Consider the following 26,725-nt stretch of genomic DNA (forward strand, 5'->3'; position numbering starts at 1 on the left):
TTTTTAATCCATTTTGAATTGATTTTTATATGGCAAGAGATAAAGGTCTAGTTTTATTTTTCTACATATGGATATACAGTTTTCCCAGCAGCATTTATTGAAGAGATTGTCCTTTCCCCAGTGTATGCGTTTGTTGAAATGTGTTCACTATAGATGTAGGGATTTGTTTCTGGGTTCTCTATTCTTTTCCATTGGTTTATGTGTCTATTTTTATGCCAGTAGCATGCTGTTTTGGTCACTATAGCTTTGTAGTATAATTTTCTCTTGGATTTTCTACGTAGGAAATCATCATCTGGAAATAAGAAATAATTTTGTTTCTATTTCCGAATACTTACATGTCTTACTTCTATTTCCTGTATTATATGTTCTGGCTAAAACCTCATGTGTAATGTCGAATAGACGTAGTGGCAGCAGGCATCTTTGCCTCTTCTTTTTCTTTAAGAGAAACGTTTCTAAAGTTTTGACAACAATTTGTGGTTTTAATAGGTAATCATTATCTAGTTTAGATTAATTCTCTTTGAGTCCTGAATTTCCAGGAGATTTAATCATGGTTATTGAATTTTATCTTGTTTTTTCGTTCATCTATTGAGATGACCATATTGATTTTGCTACTTAAATCTGTTATTGTTGTAAATTATTTTAAATTAAACAGTAATTAATATATCTTTGAAGTTTTTAGATAAATCCTACTTCTTAGTAATTAAATTTTCTGCATATTGCTGTCTTTTTCCTATATATTGCTGGATTTGGGTTGTAAATATTTAAGTTGGATTATTTCATCAATATTCATAAAATTTCTTTCTATAAATTGTATTTCTAGTGTCATCTTTTCCTGGTTTTGCTATGATAGTTTGCTAGCCTCTTTAAATGCTTGTTTATTTTTGTTTTAACTTACAGGTGTACTTCTCTCATATGTCAGAGAACATAAAAGCCAACAAGTCCAAATTTTTATATCTTGGAGTTATTTACTTTTTTCTTAGTTTCTATCTGAAAAATCCCAAGGAATAATTCTGATTTTCTTTGCAAACCACATGGTTGGAGTTTGGAAGTGGGGTCATTTCTAAGAGAAAAGAATGGATTCTGGGGAGATAGTGCTGTAGTTGTGCATTACATACTTCTTGCAAGTTTATTTTAACATGCCATAACTGGAAAGAAAACACAATAAAAACAAAAACTCTAAATTAAAGAAAATATGAAAGGGGTTTTAAGTTAAGCTTAACTTCCTCCTACCAGTGTAATTTTGGATCAATTATATCACCTCTCTGTACTCCCCTTTCCTCAGCTAGAAGAAAGAAAAAATATCTACCTTAGAGATAGGTAAAGTTTAATTAGTTTGCCTATGAGCTTCTTAAATAAACATACCTTGTCTCTATTCTCAGTACTCCACACAAAGTAGAAGCTCAGTGATAGCTGAATGAATGAATGACCTAATGTACAGTTCATTTAATGCACCCTCCCTTGTGTCTAATGCAGTGCTAGTACATAATCAGAGTTTAATATTTACTCTGTTTTACAATCCCAAAGGGCACACAGTAACATTAGCTTCAACTGCTTTACAAGTACCTCCCACATCAGATTGTTTTAGGCCTTTCCTGCAGATAAATCTATCCTAATTATAACCAAAGCTCTGAAAGTGAACAGGTCACCCTTCTAGCCTACCCATATTAAAGTATCAAATGGCGCAAAGGGAGAGTACTAGGAGGAAAATAGGAGTTTGTTTTAAAATGCCTATCTTCTCCCCCTCCTCAAAAGAAAGAAAAAAAATGGCATAAGACTTTAAGCACCTAGAAAGCTGCATTGACTTTGAAATGCCACATTTGACCTTAGTTCTGGACACATATAAAGTTTAAGTCATTTATCTTTTCTAAAAGGAATTACCATGATTCAAAAATTACTCAGGAGACTGTGGGTATATGCAGAGAACTAGATGGAAGCCAATGTTTAATGAAATACTGGTGAAACCTTCTCAGAAAAGGCTGGCTTAGTCAAGTTAGTTGACTCTCTTGTTAAAGTAAATTTGCTAAAACAGCAGCAGCTGCCATTTATTTGAGCAACTTATATGTGGGACAGTCAGGATTAAAATTCAGATCTGTCTGATGTCAAAGCTCATGTTCTTTCCAAAACGCAATACAGTAGTCTCCTCTTATCCTCAGGGAATATGTTCCAAGATCCCCAGTGGATGCCTGAAACCACAGACAGTAGAAAACCCTGTACATATTATGTTTTCCCAATACATACATACCTTTCATAAAGTTTATAAATTAGGCACATTTTGAGATTAACAGCAATAACTAATAAGAAAATAGAATAATTATAATAAACTGTAATGAAAGTGATGTGAAAGTGGTCTCTCTCTCTCTCCCTCAAAATACTTTATTGTACTGTTCTCACATTTCTTGTTATGATGTGAGATGATACATGCCTATCTAATGAGATTAGGTGAGTTAAGTGGCATAGGCATTATGACATAACATTAGGCTATTATTGACCTTCTGATAACATGTCAGAAGAAGGATCATCTGCCTTGGGTGATCCTGGATCGCAGAGCCATAGCAATATTGATGGTTGAATGTTTGGAGCAGACAATGTCAATGATTAACAGACAGGTTGTGTATATAGTGTGAATATGCTGGAAAAATGGGCTGATTGATGTTCTGGGCAGGACAGATGAGGGACAGCTACTCAGAACAGCTTGAAATTTAAAACTTATGAATTGTTTACTTTTGAAATTTTCTACTTAATATTTCTAAACCCCACTTGACTGTGGGTAACTGAAACTGTGAAAAGCAAAACTGTTGATAAGGGGGGACTACTGTATTACTTTCTAATCAAAACAGTTCTGAAATTCACCAAAGGACTTTATTGTGATTGCATCTGTGTTCCTTTTTACCACGTATAGGTTTGGTCACTGTATTAACAGGACTATCAGATTTCAAGACCTTATTTGTATGAGTGATAAGTAGGTAGAATATGGAAGCTTCCCCAGGTAGGTAGAACTATTAAGACAGGCCTTCATCCCTCATGGGATCCGGGAGCTTTTCATCTCTATTTCCTGGCCAATTAGTTATGAATGAACTGTGGAAAGAAACAGCAGAGCCCTGGTGTCATGCAAGGTTAGAAGAGCAGATAACCTTTATTGAGCACTGTATTAGTCTGTTCTCATGCTGCTAATAAAGACATACCCAAGACTGGGTAATTGATAAAGGAAAGAGGTTCAAATGACTCACAATTAAGCATGACTGGGGAGGCCACAGGAAACTCACAATCATGGTGGAAGAGGAAGCAAACATGTCCTTCTTCACTTGGCAGCAGCAAGAAGTGCCAAGCAAAAGAGGAAAATAGTGAGTGTTCTCACTATTAGGAGAACAGCATAGAGGTAACTGTCCCCATGATTCAGTTGCCTCCCACTGGGTCCTTCCCATGACACATGGGGATTATGGAAACTACAATTCAGGATGAGATTTGGGTGGGGACACAGGCAAACAATATCAAGCACTTACTAAGTATCAGGCTTTATACTAAGCACTTTATATATGTTAATGCTCACTACAATTCTTTGAAATAGTTATTATAATACTTAGAATGTGGAGCCAGGGTTCTGTCAGAAACAAGAGCAGATAATTTTTATTGAGCACTTACTAAGCAACAGGCTTTATACTAAACACTTTATATACATTAATGTTCACTGCAATTCTTTGAAGCAGTTATTATTACAATATTTATAATGTATAGCCAGGGTTCTGCCAGAAAGTGCCATTTCACTGAGATCTGAAAGATGAGTGGGACAACAGACAAAAGGTATGTTTACAGGAGTAGTGAGAAAGCTTTTCAGGTAGAAGGAACAACATACACAATTCCCCAAGTCAAAAGGCAGCAGGAGACATTCCAGAAAGTAAGAAGGCCAGGATAATAGGAACCCAAGAGAAGGAGAGAACCATGTGAGAGGAAACTGAAATGTGGGCTGGGGTCCCTTCTCATAAGAACTTGTAGTCAAACCAATGTGCTTCCCAAATCTTATCACTGGGACATATCTTCATGAGTTTTCAATTGTTTTTGTATCATTTTGACAAAAAATAAATCCTATTTTTTAAAATTAAATAAATTGTTCTCTCTAGTAAGTAAAGAGAGTTTATTTAGAAAATGTTAGGCTGCCACATCTCTTTTTTAAAGATCCAAGGAAAGGGGTTTGTATGCATGCTACCACTGGCATTTTAAAAGGTGTGGGGGTAACAACATCCCTCTGATGGCAGCAAAGATCAGAGGAAGGGACTGGAAAGATAAGACTTTTGAAAACAGGGTCACCAGTCTAGCCCTGCTCCCTTCCCTCTAGAGCTTACTCTGTTCTAACCTCAGTTCTTTCAGGACAGTTTAGGGTATATTTTAATTAAGGGAGTTCATTTTCTCATAATCCTTACCCAATCTTAACAATTAAATTCACAGAGGCCCACATTAAAACCCCAGTGGTAAGAAACACAATAGGGTATATGTGCTATGACTTTTGACTCTGTGGGTCTATTCTTGGCTTCATCATTAATATGGTGAATATCTTTGCCTTGAGATTTTTAGTACAATTTTAATATACTTTAATTGTCATTTTTTGTGATATGAATTGTCTTATTAAAATATAATTTTTAAGCAGTTAAATTTATTTACTTAATTAGAGTTCTATTGTCTCCTCAATATCCACATTCTCAGAAGCCAACTTACATCTGCAAATGGGAGGTATATGGAGATGGAGAGAATACATCTTTTAGTACAATAACGTCTAATTATAGGATTGCATTGGTGCACATGGTACCTGGAATCATATAAAATTTTATCTAACAAAAAGAAATCCTGTACTCATCTTTCAACACTAATATCTTACAACTAGCTTGTCCAACCTGTGGCCCGTGGGCTGCATGTGGCTCACAGTGGCCCTGAATGTGGCCCAATACAAATTTGTAAACTTTCTTAAAACATTATGAGATTTTGTTCTATTTTTCTTATAGCTCATCAGCTCTTGTTAGTGTTAGTGTTAATGTATTGCATGTGTGGCCCAAGACAATTATTTTTCCAATATGGCCCAGGGAATCCAAAAGATTAGACAGCCCTGTCTTAAAGCATGAATGTTAGCACAGACCATGTTCGTCTCTGCCTCATGTGTGGATTTTTGATTTCAGAAGGAACAACAACAACAAAAAACCAGGTTTGGAGAAACTGATGTGACTATTTTGGTTAGTGATAAAGTATAAAAATTTCCAGAAATAACAATGATAACAATAGTAAAAATCATGACAATAATGTACAATAATAGGGGTTTTACTGGTTTTTAAATGCTTTTCATATAAACTTTTTCCTTTTATCTTCACGTTGATTTAAAAAAAGGGCAGGTATTATTAGTACTTCATAAATAAAGAAATTAAGGATCAAAAATGTTCACATTTTGGGGAGTAAGTTGGAATGCCCACAAGGAATCAGAGGCAAATCTGATCAGACTACTTTTCCTGAACTTTCCCATTAGAAAAGCTATGAGATCTCGGGAAGCCACTGGAATTCTTTATCCTTAATTTAGTCATCTGTAAAATAGTCTACATTATAGGATATGGACATAGAGGGATAGAAAAAGACACTAAATTTCACTGGAGGGAAGAATTAGTGTGGATAAAACAGGGCCTGTGGCTCCCACAGACACCTGTACACAGGATAAAGACTGCAGGCAAGGCCAAGACTCAGAAGATTGAATGGGCTATTCCAATGAGATCCTTAAGATATATCATGAAGAAGGCAGTGTGGTGGAGCACAAAATTACAAGCATACACATCAAACTAAGTCAGTCCTAAGAGATTACTAGCTCTGCTACTTGGCAGCCATTTAAAATTGAGTCTTTTTATTTTCAATTATTTATTTTAATTGGCAAAAATATTGTATACAATTATGTACAATATTATTTTTTGAAATATGTATACATTGTGGAATGTCTAAAGTGAGCTAATTAACATACAAAGCCTCACATACTTATTTTTATGGTGACAACACTTAAAATCTACTCAATGATTTTAAAGAATACAATACATTGTTATTAACAATAGTCACCATGTTGCACAATAAACCTCTTGAATTAATTCCTCCTAACCGAAATTTTGTATACTTTCACCAACATCTCACCCACCCCACCCCACTCCACCCCACCCAAGCCCCTAGTAACCACTATACTAACCTTCACTTCTATGAGTTAAATTTGTTTTAGATTCCACATAGAAGTAATATTATGCATTATTTGTCTTTCTGTGCCTGCATTATTTCACTTAGCATTATGTCCTCAAGGTCCATCCATCTTGTCACAAATGACAGGATTTCCTTTTTTAAGACTGAATACTATTCCATTGTGTATGTATACCACATTTTCTTTATTCATTCATCTGCTGATGGATACTTATGTTGATTCTATATCTTGAATATTGTGAAAAATGCCACAGTAAACGTGGGAGTGCAGATATCTCCCCAACATGTTGACTTCATTTCCTTTGGATATATACCCAGTAGTTGAATTGCTGGATCATATAGTAATTCTAGTTTTAATTTTTTGAGAAACATTCGTACTGTTTTCAGTAATGGCCATACTATTATACATTCCCACCAACAGTATGCAAATGTTCCCTTTTCTCCACATCACGGTTGCCAACACCTGTCATCTTTTGTCTTTGTGGTAATAGTCATTCCAAAAAGTGTAAGGTGATATTTCATTGTGGTTTTAATATGCATGTCCCCAATTTTTAGTGAGGTTGAACATTTTTTATATGCCTGTTGGCCATTTGTATGTCTTCTTTTGAGAAATGTCTAATAGTACCTTTGCCCATTTTTAAAAATAGGGTTGTTTGTTTTCTTGCTATTGAGTTCCTTATATATTTTGAATATTAATTCCTTTTCAGATGTATAGTTTGAAGATATTTTCTCTCATTCCATAGGTTGTCTCTTCACTTTATTGATTGTTTTCTTTGCAGTGCTGAAGCTTTTAATTTTGATGTAATTACATTTGTTTAATTTCAATTTTGATACCTGTGTTTTGGGGTCATATCCAAAAAATCCTTGCCCAGACGTGGAGCCAGTCATAAAGCTAGTGTCATGAAGCTTTTCCCCTATATTTTCTTCTAGCAGCTTTAAAATTTCAAGTCTTATATTTAAGTTTCTAATTCATTTTGAGTTTATTTTTGTACATGATGTGAGATAAAGTCTATTTTCATTCTTCTATATGTGGATATCCAGTTTTCCCAATACCATTTATTGAAGAGACTGTCCTTTACTCACTGTGTGTTTTGGGCACATTCGTTGAAAATAAATTGACCATAGATATGTGGGTTTATTTCTGGGTTCACTCTGTTTCCTTGGTCAATGTGTCTGTTTCTATGCCAGTGCCATGCTGTTTTCATTACTATAACAGATTTTAAAATCAGGTAGTGTGATGACCCCAGCTATTCTTTTTGCTCAAGGTTGTTTTGGCTATTTCAAGTCTTCTGTGGTTCCACATTAATTTTAAAATTTGTTTTTTCAATTTCTGTGTAAAATGTCATTAGAATTTTTATATAAACTACATTGAATCTGCATATCATTTAGGGTAACATGGACATTTTTAACAATATTCCAACTTACAAACATGGGATGTCTTACCATCTATTTGTATTTTCCTCAATTTCTTTTGTCAATGTTTTGTAATTTTCAGTGTATAGGCCTTTCATTTCCTTGGTTAAATTTATTCTTAAGTATTTCATTTTCTTTTTTGTAGATGTTGTGAAAGAGATTGTTTCTTGATTTATTTTTTGGATAGTTCATTAGTAAGTGTGTAGAAACTACTGGTAATTGCATATTGACATTGTATCCTGCAACTCTACTGAATTTGTTTATCAGACCTCACAATTTTTTGTTAGACTCTTTATCTATCATGTTTGTAGACTGTGTTATCTACAAACAAAAACAATTTAGCTTCTTCCTTTCCTATTTGAATGTCCTTTATTTCTTTCTCTTGCCTAATTGCTTCGACTTCCAGTACTATGTTGAATAGAAGAGGCAAGAGTGAGATTACGCAGTATTTGTCTTTCTGTGCCTGGATTATTTCACTTAGCACAATGTCCTCCAGGTCCATCCAGGTTGTCACGAATTACAGAATTACCTTTTTAAAGGCTAATATAATATTCCATTGTGTATATATACTACAGAGTTGGAGGACATTTTGCTAAGTGAAATAATCCAGGCACAGGGAAAAAAAAATACTGCATAATCTGACTCCTATGTGTAATGTTGTTCCTGTTCCTAGAAAAAAAAAGCTTTAAATTATTCAGGGTTGAGCATGATGATAGAGGTGCATTGGTCATATATGGCCTTTACTGTATTGAAGTACATTCCTCTTACACCTAACTTGTTGATGGTGTTTACCATGAAAATACATTGAACTTTGTCAGATGCCTTTTCTTCAACTACTATCCTTCATTCAGTTAATGTGGTATTGTGGTACATCATGTTTATACATTTAAATTATGTTGAACCATCCTTAAATTCCAGGGATAAATCCTACTTGGTCATGGGTAATGATAACTTTCATGTGCTATTGAATTTAGGTTGCTAACATTTTGTTGAAAATTTTTACACCTATGTTCATCGAGGATATTGGCCTCTAATTTTCTTCTCTGACAGTGTCCTTGCATGGCTTTGGTTTCAGGGTTGTCCTGGCCTTGTAAAATGAGTATGGAAGTATTCCCTCATCTTCAATTTTTTGGGAGTCCTTAAAAAATTGATATTAATTCTTCTTTAAATGTGGTAGAATCAGTAGTAAGACAATCAAGAGATGGGTTTTTCTTTTATGAGACACTTTCTGTTACTCCTTCAATCTCCTTTCTCAACATTTGTGTGTTCAGATTTTCTATTTCTTCATGATTCATTCTTGGTATGTTTTGTGTCTTAAGAATTTATCCATTTCTCCTAAGTTATCCAATTTGTTGGTATATAATTATAAATAAAAGCCTTTATTATTATTATTATTTCAATAGTTTTTGGGGAACAGGTGGTGTATGGTTACAAGAATAAGTTCTTCAATGGTGATTTCTAAAATTTTGGTGCACCCACCACCCAAGAAGTGTACATGGCACCCAAAGTGAAGTCTTTTATCATTCACCCCCTTCCAGCCTTCCCCCCAAGTCCCCAGAGTCCATTACATCATTCTTATGACTTTGTGTCCTCATACCTTAGTTCCCACTTACAAGTGAAAAGATATGATATTTGGTTTTCCATTGTTTAGTTACTTCACTTAGAATCATGGTCTCCAGTTCCATCCAAGTTGTTGTGAATGCCATCATTTTGTTCCTTTTTATGGCTGAGTGGTATTCATATATATATGAATATATATATACATACATATGCACATATCACATTTTTTATCCTTGTTTGTTGATGGGCATTTAGGCTGGTTACATATTTTGGCAATTGAGAATTGTGCTGCTGTAAACATGCATGTGCAAGTGTCTATCATATAATGACTCCTCTGGGCAGATAACCCAGTAGTGAGATTGCTGGATGAAATGGTAGATCTACTTTTAGCTCTTTAAAGAATTCCCACACTGTTTTCCATACTGATTGTACTAGTTTACATTTCCAATAGCAATGTAAAAGTGTTCCTTTTCACCACATCCATGTCAACATCTATTATTTTTTGATTTTTTAAATTATGGCCATGTTTGCAGGAGTAACTTGGTATTGCATTGTGGTTTTGATTAGCGTTTTCCTGATTATTAGTGATGGTGAGCATTTTTTCATATGTTTGTTAGCCATTTGTATATCTTCTTTTGAGAATTGTGTATTCATGTCCTTAGCCTACTTTTTGATGGGATTATTTGTTTTCTTCTTGCTGATTTGTTTGAGTTCCTTGTAGATTCTGGATATTAGTCCTTTGTTGGATGCATAGTTTGCAAACATTTTCTGCCACTCTATGGGTTGTCTTTACTCTGCTGATTATTTATTTTGCTGTGCAGAAGCTTTTTATTTTTAGTTTAATTAGGTCCCATCTATTTATCTTTTTTTTTTTTGCATTTGCTTTTGAGTTTTTGTTCATGAACTCTGCCTAAGCCAATGTCAAGAAGAATTTTTCTGATGTTATCTTCTAGAATTTTTATAGTTTCACAACTTAGATTTAAGTTTATGACTCACCTTGAGTTGATTTTTGTATAAGGTGAGAGACAAGGATCGACTTTTATTCTTCTACACGTGTCTTGACAATTATCCCAGAACACTTTGTTGAATAGAATGTCCTTTCCCCACTGTATGTTTTTATTCGCTTTGTCAAAGATCAGTTGACTATAAGTATTTGCTTTATTTCTGTGTTCTCTATTCTGTTCCATTGGTCTATATGCCTGTTTTTATACCAGTACCATGCTGATATGGTAACAATTGCCTTGAGGTATAGTTTTAAGTAGAATAATGTGATACCACCAGATTTGTTCTTTTTGCTTAGTCTTCCTTTGGAAAAGCAGGCTGTTTTTTAATTCCATATGAATTTTAGGATTCAGATATCTAGTTCTGTAAAAATGATGATGGTATTTTGATGAAAAAGACACTGAATTTGCACACTGCTTTTGCCAGGATGATCATTTTCACAGTATTAATTCTATCCATCCATGACCATGAAATGTATTTGTTTATATAGTCTATAATTTCTTTCAGCAGTGTTTTGTAGTTTTTCTTGTAGAGATCTTTCACCTTCTTGGTTAGGTATATTGCTAAGTGGATTTTTTTTGTTTTTGTTTTATGTCGCGGTTGTAAAAGGGGTTGAGTTCTTCATTTGATTCTCAGCTTGGTCACTGTTGGTGTATAGCAGTGTTACTGATTTTGCAGCAGCAAACTCTTTCAATGAGTTCTTTCAAATGATCTCTGAATCCTTTTGGTTTTCCTGGTATGTTCCTGAAAGAATTATGGTTTTACTCCAAAAGAATTTCCTTCGCTCTGGCTGTTGTTGGAGTGAAGGCTCACAATGTGAGTCTCCACACACTGTTCTGTCCATCCACGTTGGAGCTACACGTTAGTCCTGTCTCCTATCTGCCATCTTCCTCCTGCCAATAACAGTCTTTTGTGATCCTTTGCATTTTTGCAGTATCAGTGGTAATGTCTTTTCTTTCATTTATAATTTTGAGTCTTCTCCATTTTTTTCTTAGTCTGCCTGAAGATTTGTCCATTTTAATTTATCTTTTCAAAAAACCAACTCAGTTTCATTGATTTATTAATTTTTCTAGTCTCTGTTCCACTTATTTCTATTTTTATCCTCATTATTTCCTTCCTTTTCTAGTTCCTTGAGGTGTAATATTAGGTGTTTATTTGAGATTTTCCTTACTTTTCAATGTAGAATTTTATTACTATAAACTTCTCTCAGAACTGCTTTTGCTACATTCCCATAAATTTTGATATGTTGAGTTTTCATTTTTATTTGTCTCAAGATATAGTTTAATGCCTCTTTTAATTTCTTTATTGAATCATTGGTTGTTAAGAAGTACATTGTTTATTTTCCATGTATTTGTCAATTTTCCAAAATTCCTCCTGTTATTGACATCGGTTTCATACCATTGTGGTCAGAAAAGATACTTGACATAATTTCAATCTTCTTAAATTTGTTAAGACTTGTTTTGTAACCTCACATATTATATATCCTGAAGAATATTTTGTGTCATTTTGAGAAGAATATGTATTCTGCTACTGTTGGGTGGGATGTTCTCTTTACATCTGTGTAATGGTTAACATTAGCTGTCAACTTGATTGGATTGAAGGAAGCAAAGTTTCTAGTTGTGTCTGTGAGGGTGTTAGCCTTTGGCCACAGACTGGAGGCTGCACTGTAGGCTTTCCTACTTTTGAGGTTTTGGGACTTGGACTGGCTTCCTTGCTCCTCAGCTTGCAGAGAGTCTATTGTGGTACTTCACATTGTGATTGTGTGAGTCAGTACTCCTTAATAAACTCCTCTTCATATATTCATCTATCCTATTAGTTCTGCCCCGCTAGAGAACCCTCACAAATACAGATTTTGGTACCAGAAGTGGGGTGCTGCTGTAAAGATATCTGAAAATGTGGAAGTGACTTTGGAACTCAAAAACAGGCAGAAGTTGAAAGAGTTTGGAGGGCTCAGAAGACAAAAAAATGGGGGAAATTTTGAAACTTCCTAGAGACTTGGAGGGCTAAGAAGAAAATAAAATGATGTGGAAAAGTTTGGAACTTCCTAGAGAATTGCTGAATGGTTTTAATGAACATGCTGATAGAAATATGGACAATGAAGTCCAGACTGAGGTGGATTCAGGTGGAGATGAGGAAGCAATGGGGAAGAGGAATAAAGGTGACTCTTGCTATGCTTTAGTAAAGAGACTGGTGGTATTTTGCCACTGCCCTAGAGAATCTGTGGAACTTTGAACCTAGGAGGGATGATTTAGGATATCTGGTGGAAGAAATTTCTAAGCAGCAAAGCACTCAAGAGGTGACAGAGCATAAAAATTTGGAAAATTTGCAGCCTGACAATGCTATTGAAAATAAAAACCCATTTTCTGGAGTGAAATTCAAGCTGGCTGCAGAAATTTGCATGAGTAATGATGAGCCAAATGTTAATCAACAAGACAATGGGCAAAATGCCTCCAGGGCATGTCACAGACCTTCCTGAGGGCCCCTACCATCACAGACCCAGGGGCCTGGGAGGGAAAAAATGGTGTCTTGGGCTGATTCCAGGGCCCCTTTGCTGTGTGCAGCCTTGGGACTTGGTGCCCTGTGTCCCAGCCACTCCAGCCATGGCTAAAGGAGGCCAAGGTATAGTCCAGGCTGTATCTTCAGAGGGTACAAGCCCCCAGCCTTAGTAACTTCCATGTGGTGTTGTTCCTGTGGGTCCACAGAATACAAGAACTGAGGTTTGGGAACCTTCACCTAGATTTCAGAGGATGTATGCAAACACCTGGATGTCCAGGCAAAGGTGTGTTTCAGGGGCAGAGCCCTCATGAAGAACTTCTGCTAGGGCAGTGCAGAAGGGAAATGTGGGGTTGGAGCCCCTACACAGAGTCCTTAATGGGGCACTGCCTAGTGGAACTGTGAGAAGAAGGCCACCGTCCTCTGGACCCCACAATGGTAGATCCATTGACATCTTGCTCTGTGCACCTGGAAAAGCCACAGGTACTCAACACCAGTCTGTGAAAGCAGCCAGGATGGATGCTGTACCCTGCAAAGCCACAGGGGCAGAGCTGCCCAAAGCTATGGGAGCCTACCTCTTGAATCAGGTGACCTGGATGTGAGACATGGAGTCAAAGGAGATCATTTTGGAGCTTTAAAGTTTACTTACTGCCCTACTGTATTTTGGACTTGCATGGGGCCTATGGCCCTATTGTTTAGGCCAATTTCTATCATTTGGAGTGGGTATATTTACCTAATGCCTGTACCCTCATTGTACTTAGGAAGTACTTAATTTGTTTTTGGTGGCTCATAATTGGAAGGGACTTACCTTGTCTCAGATGAGACTTCGGACTTAGACTTTCGGTTTAATGCTGGAATGCGTGAAGACTTTGGTAGACTGTTGGAAAGGCATGATTGTGTTTTGAAACGTGAGGACATGAGATTTGGGAAGGGCTGGGACAAAATGATATGATTTGTCTGTGTCCCCACTCAAAGTCTTATTACAAATTAATTGTAATTCTCATAATCCCCACAAATTATGGGGTTTGGGAAGGATGGGTGGGACAAGGGTGGGACAAGGTGGAGATAATTGGATTATGGGGGCGGTTTCCCCCATGCTGTTCTGGTGATAGTGAGTATGTCTCATGAGAGCTGATAGTTTTATAATCATTTGGTATCTATCTCTCCTGCTTGCAGTCACTTTGTCCTTCCACCCTATGAAGAAGGAGCCTTCTTCTTCGCCTTCTGCCTTGATTGTAAGTTTTCTGAGGCCTCCCCAGTAATGCAGAACTGTGAGTCAATTAAACTTCTTTCCTTTCTAAATTACCCAGTCTCAGAAGTATTTCTTCATAGCAGTGTGAGAATGGACTAATAGTCTGTTACATACATTTGATCTTAAGTATAGTTTTATTCCAATGTTTTCTTATTAATTTTTTCTCTGGATGATGATTTGTCTACTGCTGAAAGTGTGATCAATTTTTATCTCCCTTCAGATCTAGTAATATTTGCTATATTTATTTAGATGCTCCAATTTTGGGGTGCATATATATTTATAATTGTTATATTCACTTGATGAGTTTACCCCTTTCTCATTACATAATGTCTTCTTTGTCTATTTTTATAGTTTTGAACTTAAAGTCTATTTTATATGATTAAAAATACAGCTACCCTTACTCTCTTTTGGTTTCCATTTGCATGGCATATCTTTTTTCATCCCTTCACTTTCAGTGTATCTGAATGTGAAGTGTCCTTAATGTGAGGTGAATCTCTTATAGGCAGAGTATACTTGGGTCTTGCTTTCATTTATCTATTCCAGCATGCTATAGCTTTTGATTGGAGAATCTAATCCATTTACATTTAAGGTAATTATTGATAGGTAAGGACTTACTACCACCATTTTTGTTGTTTTATTATTATTATTTTTAGATCCTTTGTTTCATTTCTCTCTTACTGTCTTCCCTGTGATTAAATGATTTTCTCTAGTGGTATGCTTTGATTCTTTACTTTTTATCTTTTGTGTACCTACTATAGGTTTTTGTTTTCTGGTTACTATGAGGCTTACATAAAACATTATATAGTAATAACAGGCTATTTTTGGCTGATAACAATTTAACTCTAGTCACATGAAATAACTACACTTTCACTCCACCTCCCATTTTATGTTTTTGATTTCACATATTACATCTTTTTATAATATATATCCCTTAAAAAGTATTGTAGCTATTGTTTTTACTAGTTTTGTCTTTTAACCTTAATCCTAAAGATATAAGTGACTTAGTAACCACTATTACAGTATTTTAGTATTCTGAATTTGATTGTGAAGTTACTTTTACCAGTGAGTTTTATATTCTCATATGTTTTTGTGTCACTAATTAGTGTTCTTTGTTTTTTTCAACTTTAAGGACTCCCTTTAGCATTTCTTATAAGTCTGGTGACCGTGAACTCCCTCAGCTGTTGTTTGTCTAGGAAAGTGTTTATCTCTCTTTCGTTTCTGAAGGATAGCTTTGTCAGGTTCATTAGTTTTAGCTGTCAGGTTTTTTTTGTCCTTCAGATCTTTGAATATATCATCCCATTCTTTTCTGGCATGTAGAGTTTCTGCCTCTAGCACTACTGGAACTCTCCTCCCTGGCACTCCCTTCCATGTGATTTGCTTCTTTTCTCTTGCTGTTTTCAGGATTCTCTTTTGTCTTTGATTTTTCACAGTCTGATTTAATATGTCTTGATGTAGTCTTGTTTGGAATGAGTCTGCTTGTAGACTTTTTTCTTTTCTGTATCTGGATATATACATCTTTCCCTGGATTTGGAATATTTTCTGTTATTATTTCTTTAAATAAGCTTTCTATCCTTTAGTCTCTCTCTTCTTAATTCCTATACCATGAATATTTGCTCTGTTGAAGCTGTTCTATAATTCCTGTAAACTTTCCTTTTTCTTTTTTCTCCTCTATATATTTTCAAATAATCTGTCTTCAAGTTTACAGATTCTTCTAATTGATCATTTCTGGTGTTGATACTCTCTATTACATTTTTCACTTCACTCATTGTATTTTTCAATTGATCCTCATTTCCGTATCTAAAAATTGGGATAATATTGTATCTCTCTCAGGGAAACAATAAGAAAAAGCTGATTTAGTGTATGTGTAACATCTATTGGGGGGGTCAGCAAACTTTTTGTATAAAGGGCTATATAGCACATATTTTAAGCTTTCTGGGCTAGGCAGCAAAACCAAGGTTATTATTTAGGTACAGATACAACAAGAAAGAAAAAAATTTTACAAAAATTTTTCACAAAATCTTTTACACAAATTTTTATTAGAAAAATGTAACATATAATAATAGCAAATTAACTTTTGCTTTTGTTAATACATGTTGATGTGGTTTGGCTACGTCCCCACCCAAGCCTCATCTTGAATTGTAGCTCTTGTAATTCCCACATGTTGTGGGAAGGACCCAGTGGGCGGTACTTGAATCATGGGGGTGGGTCTTTCTTGTGCTGTTCTCATGACAGTGAATCAGTCTCATGAGATCTGTTGGTTTTATAAAGGGGAGTTCCCCTGAATATGCTCTTTTTGCCTACCAGTATGTAAGACATGACTTTACTCCTCCTTTGCATTCTGCCATGATTCTGAGGCATCCCCAGCCATGTGGGACTGTGAGTCAATTAAACCTCTTTTCTTTATAAATTACTCAGTCTTGGATATGTCTTTATTTCCTGTGTACGAGTGGACTAATACACATGTACAGTAATTAAAAGAATGGAATATGGTGGGAAATAATATTTTACTTAATTGGGGAATCAAAGTCAATGTTGCCTATCAGCAAATTGGTTGCAAAGCCCATCTATAAAAAACATTTTTATTCACAGGCCATACAAAAACAGATAAGCTGGGCTGGACCTGAGGGCTATAGTGTGCCAATCTCTGGTGTATTTCATTGATGGTTCCCAATGAACTATACCTCCCCATAATCACACCCTTATGTACTCCTCTGCCTTTGAATTTGGGCTGGATCTGAAATGGCCTTTTAATGAATAGAATGCAACAGAAATGATGCTGAATCAGCTGTAGACCTGTCTCAAGAAGATGTGGCAGCTTCCATTCTGCATTCTTGGGTGTCCTAAACCACCCTGTAAAAAGTCCAGCTATCCTGCTAGAGAGATCATATAGAAAAGCCACATTAAGAGGGAGAAACCCTGAGACAACTGGGAGAGAGAATGAATCTTAGCCATACCAGCATCCCAGCTGAGCCTATTTCTCAACTATTAGCTAGGACCAATTACCAGCCATATGGGTGAACCATATTGATATTCCAGCCCTGGCTATATCTGAGACACTACCACAGCCACAAGAGAAAGCCAAAGTGCGACCAAAAGAACGGTCCAGCTGAACCTAGTCAATCTCATGAACAGACTCATGAGAGACAGTAAAAGCTAATAAATTTACCAACTTACACTCCTGTTAGAAATGTGTGATAGTTCTATAGTTCTGCATCCTTGCTAACAGTATTTTCAGTTTTTAATTTTTTTTAAATTCTGGTGAATGTGTGAAGTTGAACACTTTTCAATTACTTCTTCCCCAGTCATCAAGACTCAAAGAAAATTTTTCCTAAACCTAGAGTTGAAAGCTGCAGTTTATTCAACTGAGAACTTGGGTGCTTCTTGGAGGAAAAAATAACTATTGATAAATATTTTTAAGTTCTTGCATTAAATATTTTATTTCTTAAAAGGAGTCTCTTATTATTAGGTATGAATTTAATAACAACTCTCACAGCTAGTAATGATTTTAAGAATAAATATGAGATAGATTACAAGGATTCATAATTTTATTACTTCACTGGTTTATGCAAACAACCCAAGAGCTGGGAAATATGATTTTCAGAGTGGTCCTACCACTCTGAAACTTAAGCAACTTGCTTAAGTTGCTCTTAAGGAAGACATTTTTCTTCTTGATTTTGACTTAGTAATATATCAAATGAGAATGGTAATAGCATTTGCAATCTCACATAGTTGTTCAATCAACAAATATTTTCTGAGTACCTATTATGGGCAGGTACTGGGGATACAATGGTAAGCAAAAATAAACATAGCCTCTATGTTCATGAAGTTTATACTCTAGTGTAAACGCTAATCCAAGATTAAACAATCAATAATTTAATACATAATAGTTTAATGTATAATTATTAACTAACAAATAGAATGTAAAGTTAGAGCATCAGAACCTCATAATTAAGAGTTACCTTACAGATTCTCTATTACAATCCTCCAATCTCTTTTTCAAAGATAAACAAAATATTAAAGGATGGTTTTTGAAAAGTTAAAAGTTCCAGATAAATGAGAAGTGCCAACATTACTGTTATGTAATTTCAGAAAGATAACTAGATACACTTATGTTCCAGCATTTAAAATTAGAAATAAAACAGCTTAAACCCAGTATCTTTGACCTTCCATGTGGCAAAAAAAAAAGAAAAATTAATAGTGAAATTTCATTAACCAAAATAAAGTAGGCTCTGATTGTGAAAGTGATGGGCTGAGGGCCCACATAGAGTACAAAAAGTTCAGAAAAGAAATAAATTTTATTGACCCACAATGAGAGAGACATCCAGGTCTCTTAGAAAAGTACTATGTTTAGAGCTGGCTTGGAACTCTGACCTAGTTTGGCTAGATATATATGGGTTCAAATCCCTGCAACCTTCTATGTAACCTTAGGCAAATTACTTATTCTCTTAGACCTAAGTTTCTTAATTTCTTCATCTGTAAAATGAAAATAATCATGACCATCTCGCATGATTATTGTGAGCATTAAGAAAAATGAGGTATATAAAGTATCAGGCATGGCTAATAGTTTCCTTCTTTTCTCCTTACTTGGGGATTATAGTATTGATTACAGGCAATCTCAAATTTGTGATATGACTCAATACAGCAATTACCATATGCCCAAACTCAATTCATCCAGTAAGACATGAGAATGATAGAGAAAAGAAAAACATGATCCCTGCTTGAAGTACTTATAATCTAGTAGGGAACATGGATAAGATACCCAAACACCCCAAACACAAAGCCAACTATGATATTATAATACATGTCTGAAGTGTGGCATACCAAACTGTGTTAGTATTCAAATGGGAGAACACACTTCAGGATGAGGTGGGGGCAGGGAGGATCAAAGAAAGCTTCCTAGAGAGGTTGCCCTTGAAAGAGGCCTTGAACAATGGATTAGATTTTGACAGCCAGAGATACAAGGAAAAGATTCAAGGTGGAGAGGAAACATACACAAAGGCAAAGAGATAGGAAAGTGTATAGCAGATTAGGTTAAGCAGAGGATAACCAATTATTTTTTAAGTAATACTGAGTGTCTCCATATGTCAGGGCCTGTATTGAGTATTTACATGCATTATTTTATTTACCTGTGGAGGTAAGTTTTATTTTCCTCAATTTTTAGATACTTGGAAAGGTAAATTATCTTGCCAAACATTTTTTACAGCTATTTAATTGGAGACCTGGGTTATAAAAACATGTGTCTCTTATTCCGAAGACCACTCTTTATAACTAATGAGTAGTGAGAAATGCAGCTAGAAATAAGGACTGGATTGACACCAGGGAGGCCTCTAAATACCAAGGTGAAAAGTTTGCATTTTGAATTAAAAACCAAATAGGGAGTCATTGGAGGTTTCTGAGCAGGAATATGACATGGATAAAGATTATATTACATAATGTTTAAGAGCTTAGAATTCATAGCTAAACTACCTTAAATTGAATCCCAATTCTTCTGCTTACTACCTTTATGGCCTTGGAGCAAGTTACCTAATTTTTCTGTCCCTAAGTTTCCTCATCCATAAAATAGGGGTAACAATATTACCTACCACAATGTTGTGGGAAAAATTAAGTCCATTAATATGTATGAAATACTAGAATTCCTGGCTTATAGTGAACACACACTAAATACTAGGTGCTGCTGCTGCTATTCCTTTAGGAAGGAAACTACTGAACTCTTGTATCTCAATCTGACAATTCAGCCGTTTATTCAAGGATGAGCAAAAGGCTAATTGTACATTGTCAGTGAAGGCAAGGCTTGCTTTGTGAGTTAATAAGAATCCAGGAGGAATGTTTAATATAATTAAGAGGGTAAGTAGCTCAGGACATTCCCCCCATAGCATCATCCTCTAGTTCCTATCCATAATGATAATTAGAAATTGAAGCTCCTTAGCTTGGTATTTTCTCTCCAATGCATTTTATAATCTGCCTTCTTCTTGGGAGAAGAAGACTATGAAATGCAGTGGGGAGAAAATACCAAGCCAGAAGACTTGGATTCCAATCACAAACCTGCTACTGATTCATTCTGTTGGACAGAATGACTCTCCCTTTTAACATTGTACATGGAGAGATGACTCTCCTTTTTAGCTTCGAAAAGTTAAAAGTTCCAATTAAATGAGAAGTGCCAACATTACTGTTAATGTAACTTCAGAAAGATAACTAGACGCACTTACATTCCAGCATTCTGAGTCCTCAACAGTAAATAAGGAATGATGTTTGCCCTCTGCATGGATCATCATGAGAATTAAATGAGATACAGGATATGTAAAATGTCTTGGTTTGCATGGTGCTATGTACATAGTAGGTATTCAAAACCCTGTTGAATAAAGTTCTTGTTCTATTCAAGAAGTGTCTTTAGAGGTAAGAAAAAAGGTAAAGCAGACGGTGGAATATTTCTGCATTTCAGCCTTGGAGAAGGTAAAAAGCTCTATATTGAAACTGTCCCTTAAAATGTGTAAGAAGAGGGTTGGTATAGTGGAAAGAGCCTGAGATTCAAAGTAAAGTGGAACTAGGATTAAAACCTACCTGCAGTATTTATTAGCTATGAAATATTGAACAAACTATTTGAGCATCTGTTCTTCCAAATACAACACTCCGGGGACTGTTGTGGGGTGGGGGGAGGGGGGAGGGACAGCATTAGGAGATACACCTAATGCTAAATGACGAGTTAATGGGTGCAGGAAATCAACATGGCACATGGATACATATGTAACAAACCTGCACATTGTGCACATGTACCCTAAAACCCTAAAGTATAATAAAAATAAAAATAAAAAAAAAATTGAAATATTAATACTTGCCTCATAGGTTGGCTCAGATAATTAAACATTACTCCTGAACTGTAAGCCCTAATGTTGGACGTGAGGCCTGGTAGGAGATATTTGGATCATGGGGACAGATCCTTCATGGCTTGGTGCTCTTCTCACAATAGTGAGTAAATTCTTACAAGATCTTGTTAAGTTTGTGGCATTTCCCGCCACCCCCCACCTTTTTCCTACTTCACCATGTGACATGCCTGCTCCCTCTTTGCCTTTTGCCCTGATTGGAAGCCTCCTGACACCCTCTCCGAACCCAGAAGCAGATACCATGATGCTTCTTGTACAGCCTGCAGAACCATGAGCCAATTAAACCCCTTTGCTTATAAATTACCCAGTCTCATGCATTTCTTTATAGCAATGCGCAAACACACTAACACAACTAATTATATAATTCTTCCCAGATACTACTGATGAGAAAACAGAGGCACAGGGCACACAATCTCACCCTAGATTGCAGGGCTAGAAAGTGACCAAAAAAAAAGTAGAATCAAACTACATATATTTTTCTTTCCTCCATAAGTTGTATTCTTTTCAAAAATCTTGTAAAAAATTCCAAAGTACTTTCCCTCTATTATCTCATTTTATCCTATTCTTGAAGAAACTCTATTATATAGACTGACCAGGAATAACTATCCCCATGTTACAAATGGGAAAAGAGAAACTTGAAGAAGATAAATGACTAATGTCACACAAACAGCAGTCACAATTCAACCTCTGCCATGTGGCAGAACTGGAAAATGAACCCCTATCTTTAAATTCCAAGTTCAGTGTTCTTTCTAGTATAAATCTGAATTTCCCAAATGTCATGCCAGAATGAAGATTTCTCCTTAAATTCAGACTCCTCCCATATTAATCCAAATAATGTTTTGCTGTGGCTATTTCTTTTAAAAATTTCCAATTTTTATTTTAGATACAGGGGGTACATGTGCAGATTTGTTACATGGGAATATTGCATGATGCTGGGATTTGGAATATGGATCCTGTTACCATGGTAATATTGCCTGACATGTTGATTTTTAACCTACCTCAGTCACTCCACCCTCTAGGATTCCATAGTGTCTGTTGTTCCCATATTTCTGTTCGTGTGTGCTCAATGCTTAGCTCTAATTTATAAGTGAGGACATGTTTGGTTTTCCATTCCTGCATTAATTTTCTTAGGATTATGGCCTCCAGCTCCATTCACGTTGCTTCAAAGCACATGATGATTGATTGTGAATGTTTTCTATATTTACGACTTTTCCTATGTTTATAGAAAGACTTGTCCCAGAAACGTTCCCTTCATTACAGATAAATATATTTCAATTCAACAGTCTTCTTTATGATGAGTGATTTATATTTTCTTCTTAATTTACAGGTGTTACTATAAATGACTATCTCAATTGCTTTTCAACGTTTCTTGCTGCGCTGGGTCAACTGACTGCTTGACTGACAAATTAATCACTTAACAAAAATGGCCTGACCACTTGCTGTTTGCCAGATACTGTGGTGGGCATAAGCAGGGTTGCTATATACAGTTATGTAGGGTCTTCCTTGCACAAGGACTTCATTTCATGGCCTAAGACTGGCCCCTAGGTATTTTATTCTCTTATACTTATACTTAAAGTATAATTTAAAAAAAAGAATCAAGACTGTCTCCCTCCAAAAAAAAAAAGACTGGCCCGATGGAGGGGGCACTTTTTTCTAAATCACACAAAGATTCATTAGGAACTAGCTCTAGCCCTGATGCTGGGATACAGAAATGGATATGACAGTGTCCTTATCTCCAAGGATCTCACAATATAATAGGGAACACAGGCAAATACACATGCAATTATACTATAGCATCACAAATGGTGTTATAAAGGAAAGTCCAAGGTGCCATGAGATCACATAAGAGGGACAACTAACTCAGCCTGGAAGATCAAGGGAGGTTCTCCAAAGAAGGTAACAACCAAACTGAGCCCAAATAAATAGTTTTTTTTTTTTTTTGAACACACAACAAAGATATTTTTATAATTTGGGGATGGAAGAAATTCTTTTTTTTAATTTTTAAAATTTTATTGAGTGTGCTTTTTCTGTTTATTATTATTATTATTATACTTTAAGTTTTAGGGTACATGTGCACAATGTGCAGGTTTGTTACATATGTATCCACGTGCCATGTTGGTGTGCTGCACCCATTAACTCGTCCTTTAGCATTAGGTATATCTCCTAATGCTATCCCTCCCCCATCCCCCCACCCCACAACAGTCCCCGGAGTGTGATGTTCCCCTTCCTGTGTCCATGTGTTCTCATTGTTCAATTCCCACCTATGAGTGAGAACATGCGGTGTTTGTTTTTTTGTCCTTGCGATAGTTTACTGAGAATGATGGTTTCCAGTTTCATCCATGTCCCTACAAAGGACATGAACTCATCATTTTTTATGGCTGCATAGTATTCCATGGTGTGTATGTGCCACATTTTCTTAATCCAGTCTATCGTTGTTGGACATTGGGGTTGGTTCCAAGTCTTTGCTATTGTGAATAGTGCTGCAATAAACATATGTGTGCATGAGTCTTCATAGCAGCATGATTTATAATCTTTGGGTATATACCCAGTAATGGGATGGCTGGGTCAAATGGTATTTCTAGTTCTAGATCCCTGAGGAATCGCCACACTGACTTCCACAATACTTGAACTAGTTTACAGTCCCACCAACAGTGTAAAAGTGTTCCTATTTCCCCACATCCTCTCCAGCACCTGTTGTTTCCTGACTTTTTAATGATCACCATTCTAACTGATGTGATATGGTATCTCATTGTGGTTTTGATTTGCATTTCTCTGATGGCCAGTGATGATGAGCATTTTTGCATGTATTTTTTGGCTGCATAAATGTCTTCTTTTGAGAAGTGTCTGTTCATGTCCTTTGCCCACTTTTCGATGGGGTTGTTTGTTTTTTTCTTGTAAATGTGTTTGAGTTCATTGTAGATTCTGGATATTAGTCCTTTGTCAGATGAGTAGGTTGCGAAAATTTTCTCCCATTCTGTAGGTTGCCTGTTCACTCTGATGGTAGTTTCTTTTGCTGTGCAGAAGCTCTTTAGTTTAATTAGATCCCATTTGTCAATTTTGGCTTTTGTTGCCATTGCTTTTAGTGTTTTAGACATGAAGTCCTTGTCCATGCCTATGTCCTGAATGGGATTGCCTAGGTTTTCTTCTAGGGTTTTAATGGTTTTAGGTCTAACATGTAAGTCTTTAATCCATCTTGAATTAATTTTTGTATAAGGTGTAAGGAAGGGATCCAGTTTCAGCTTTCTACATATGGCTATCCAGTTTTCCCAGCACCATTTATTAAATAGGGAATCCTTATCCCATTGTTTGTTTTTGTCAGGTTTGTCAAAGATCAGATAGTTGTAGATATGTGGCATTATTTCTGAGGGCTCTGTTCTGTTCCGTTGATCTACGTCTCTGTTTTGGTACCAGTAGCATGCTGTTTTGGTTACTGTAGCCTTGTAGTATAGTTTGAAGTCAGGTAGCATGATGCCTCCAGCTTTGTTCTTTTGCTTAGGATTGACTTGCCGATGCGGGCTCTTTTTTGGTTCCATGTGAACTTTAAAGTAGTTTTTTTCCAATTCTGTGAAGAAAGTCATTGGTAGCTTGATGGGGATGGCATTGAATCTATAAATTACCTTGGGCAGTATGGCCATTTTCATGATATTGATTCTTCCAACCCACGAGCATGGAATGTTCTTCCATTTGTTTGTATCCTCTTTTATTTCATTGAGCAGTGGTTTGTAGTTCTCCTTGAAGAGGTCCTTCATGTCCCTTGTAAGTTGGATTCCTAGGTGTTTTATTCTCTTTGAAGCAATTGTGAATGGGAGTTCACTCATGATTTGGCTCTCTGTTTGTCTGTGATTGGTGTACAAGAATGCTTGTGATATTTGTACATTGATTTTGTATCCTGAGACTTTGCTGAAGTTGCTTATCATGTTAAAGAAATACTTGTAGATAAAAAAGAGTTGTGCTGTCTCCCACAGAAAGAGAACAATTTTAGCAAAGGAACAGAGGAAAGAAACATCATTGCATGTACAGCATTGCTGTGGGATAACATTTGAGGTTAAGTTTTAAGAGGCAAGGTGGGGAAAAGGAAAAGAAGAAATCAGGGACAGATATTGAAGGCTTTGCCAAACTAAGGAGTCTGTTTTTTATATGAGGTGGGTAATGGGGTGCCATTAAGAGAAATAAACCAGGAGAGGATATGTGATTAGATTTGCATTTTATAAAGATTCTTCTGACATGGGGATGGAGGAAGTGCTGTGTCTAGGACTTTCATATAACACCATTAGAGATGTTTCAAAGAATTATTTGTTAAGTAATCCAATTTAGATTTTCAAAGCAGAGAGGAAAAATAATATCCTTAGAAATGTTCCTATGACTCTCACTCTGTTAGGCATACATGTCAAGTAGACAGACATTCCTATAAGTGATGCAAATCTCATTTCTGAATGATTTTATAAAGCTCAAGCTTGTTTCATATAATAAAAATGATAATCAAAACATAAATTTAAATAGGCCATATTTCAACAGATTCCATTTACATTACTTCTATACAAGGTATTATTTGTGATGGTGCATGGACACCTAATCTCGATGTTGTGAAGGTGACCCTGGCTGGGTGGGGAAGGCAGCTGAGCCAGTGAAAGCATTTACACATCACCTCAAGTGTGTATCACAAAGCTCACCTTTGCATAAAGGGCAATTTGGACTGTGAAGAAGCAGAAGTCCAAATCAAGGACAATGAGAGTATTGAACTAATATATCTAGCATCAAGACCCAAAGTCCATTCTTAAAGGAAAACATACTCCAACAGAGGAAATTTATATGAATTCTAAAACTCTTTGAAAGTTGAGGACAAAAAAAAATCAGTATTACCAGGGTAGAAATGGGTATTTCTCCTAGTATCAGTAGCATGGTCATAGCACATAATATATATAAAAGAAGAATTTTCACTTGCCACCATAATGTCTTACTGTTTTTCTCTTCCCAAGGTTTTTGCTGAAAGAGTCAAGAGTTCAGTGACAGGAGAACGAGGGTCAGAGAAGCATGAAGACAAAGGAGAATGAGTGTCATTTATTCAGTAAACATTTGTAACACTTATACTATAAGCCAGGCACTATGCTAGGAGCATTCAGAAGTACTGTGTCACTTAATAAAGCACTACTACCTCCATTTTGCAGATAATAAAACTGAGGCAAGTATACCTTAAGACTAGATGAAAAGTCCACATAGAGTTTATCTTTAAGTACAAAGTGCTTTACAAAAAATTAAAAGATAGAGACTCAAATTTATCAGAAATATTCAAACACCGCATGTTCTCACTCATAGGTGGGAATTGAACAATGAGAACTCATGGACACAGGAAGGGGAACATCACATTCCGGGTACTGTTGTGGGGTGGGGGGTGGGGGGGGCGGGGACAGCATTAGGAGATATACTTAATGCTAAATGACGAGCTAATGGGTGCAGCAAACCAACATGGCACACAGATACATATGTAACAAACCTGCACATTGTGCACATGTACCCTAAAACCTAAAGTATAATAAAAAAAAAATAATAAATAAACTATATATTTATGTTAAAAAAAAGAAATATTCAACATAACAATCTTTTAATGATTTCTGGAAGCATTTACAACCATAAATATATATATGTACTATTTTAAAAGGTAAATGTATCATGGCAAACTTCTGCTGCTATCTTTCTTACCAATCTAATATTGAATCAGAATAAATTATGTTAATGATTCACTGTTACAAATTCTGTTCCTTTATCAATAATCTCCCTACCTTTGCTATCATACACTGAATCATATTATTTGTTCATTCATTCATTCACTCATTCTACTTGGTGCCTATCATATGCCACATGCAGTCCATAGACTGAAGTATAATGGGAATCCACCCCTGCTCTCAAGAGATTCACAGTTTGTAAG

At 35.9% G+C, this 26,725-nt stretch overlaps 1 protein-coding gene and 1 long non-coding RNA gene across 11 annotated transcripts in view; one reads left to right on the forward strand and one right to left on the reverse strand.

Annotated features, from left to right (window-relative positions):
* Window positions 1–26,725, reverse strand: part of LOC116473135 (AGBL carboxypeptidase 4) — a 1,494,771-nt gene that overhangs the window by 997,694 nt on the left and 470,352 nt on the right. The window lies entirely within an intron of this gene.
* Window positions 2,502–22,430, forward strand: LOC131384094 (uncharacterized). The gene is made up of 3 exons (XR_009214610.1): window positions 2,502–2,606; window positions 20,765–20,887; window positions 22,130–22,430. It is a non-coding gene; the product is annotated as an uncharacterized LOC131384094 (long non-coding RNA).

The sequence above is a fragment of the Hylobates moloch genome, unplaced genomic scaffold, assembly GCF_009828535.3.
Source record: "Hylobates moloch isolate HMO894 unplaced genomic scaffold, HMol_V3 SCAFFOLD_8, whole genome shotgun sequence".
In the NCBI taxonomy this organism is placed as follows: domain Eukaryota; kingdom Metazoa; phylum Chordata; class Mammalia; order Primates; family Hylobatidae; genus Hylobates; species Hylobates moloch.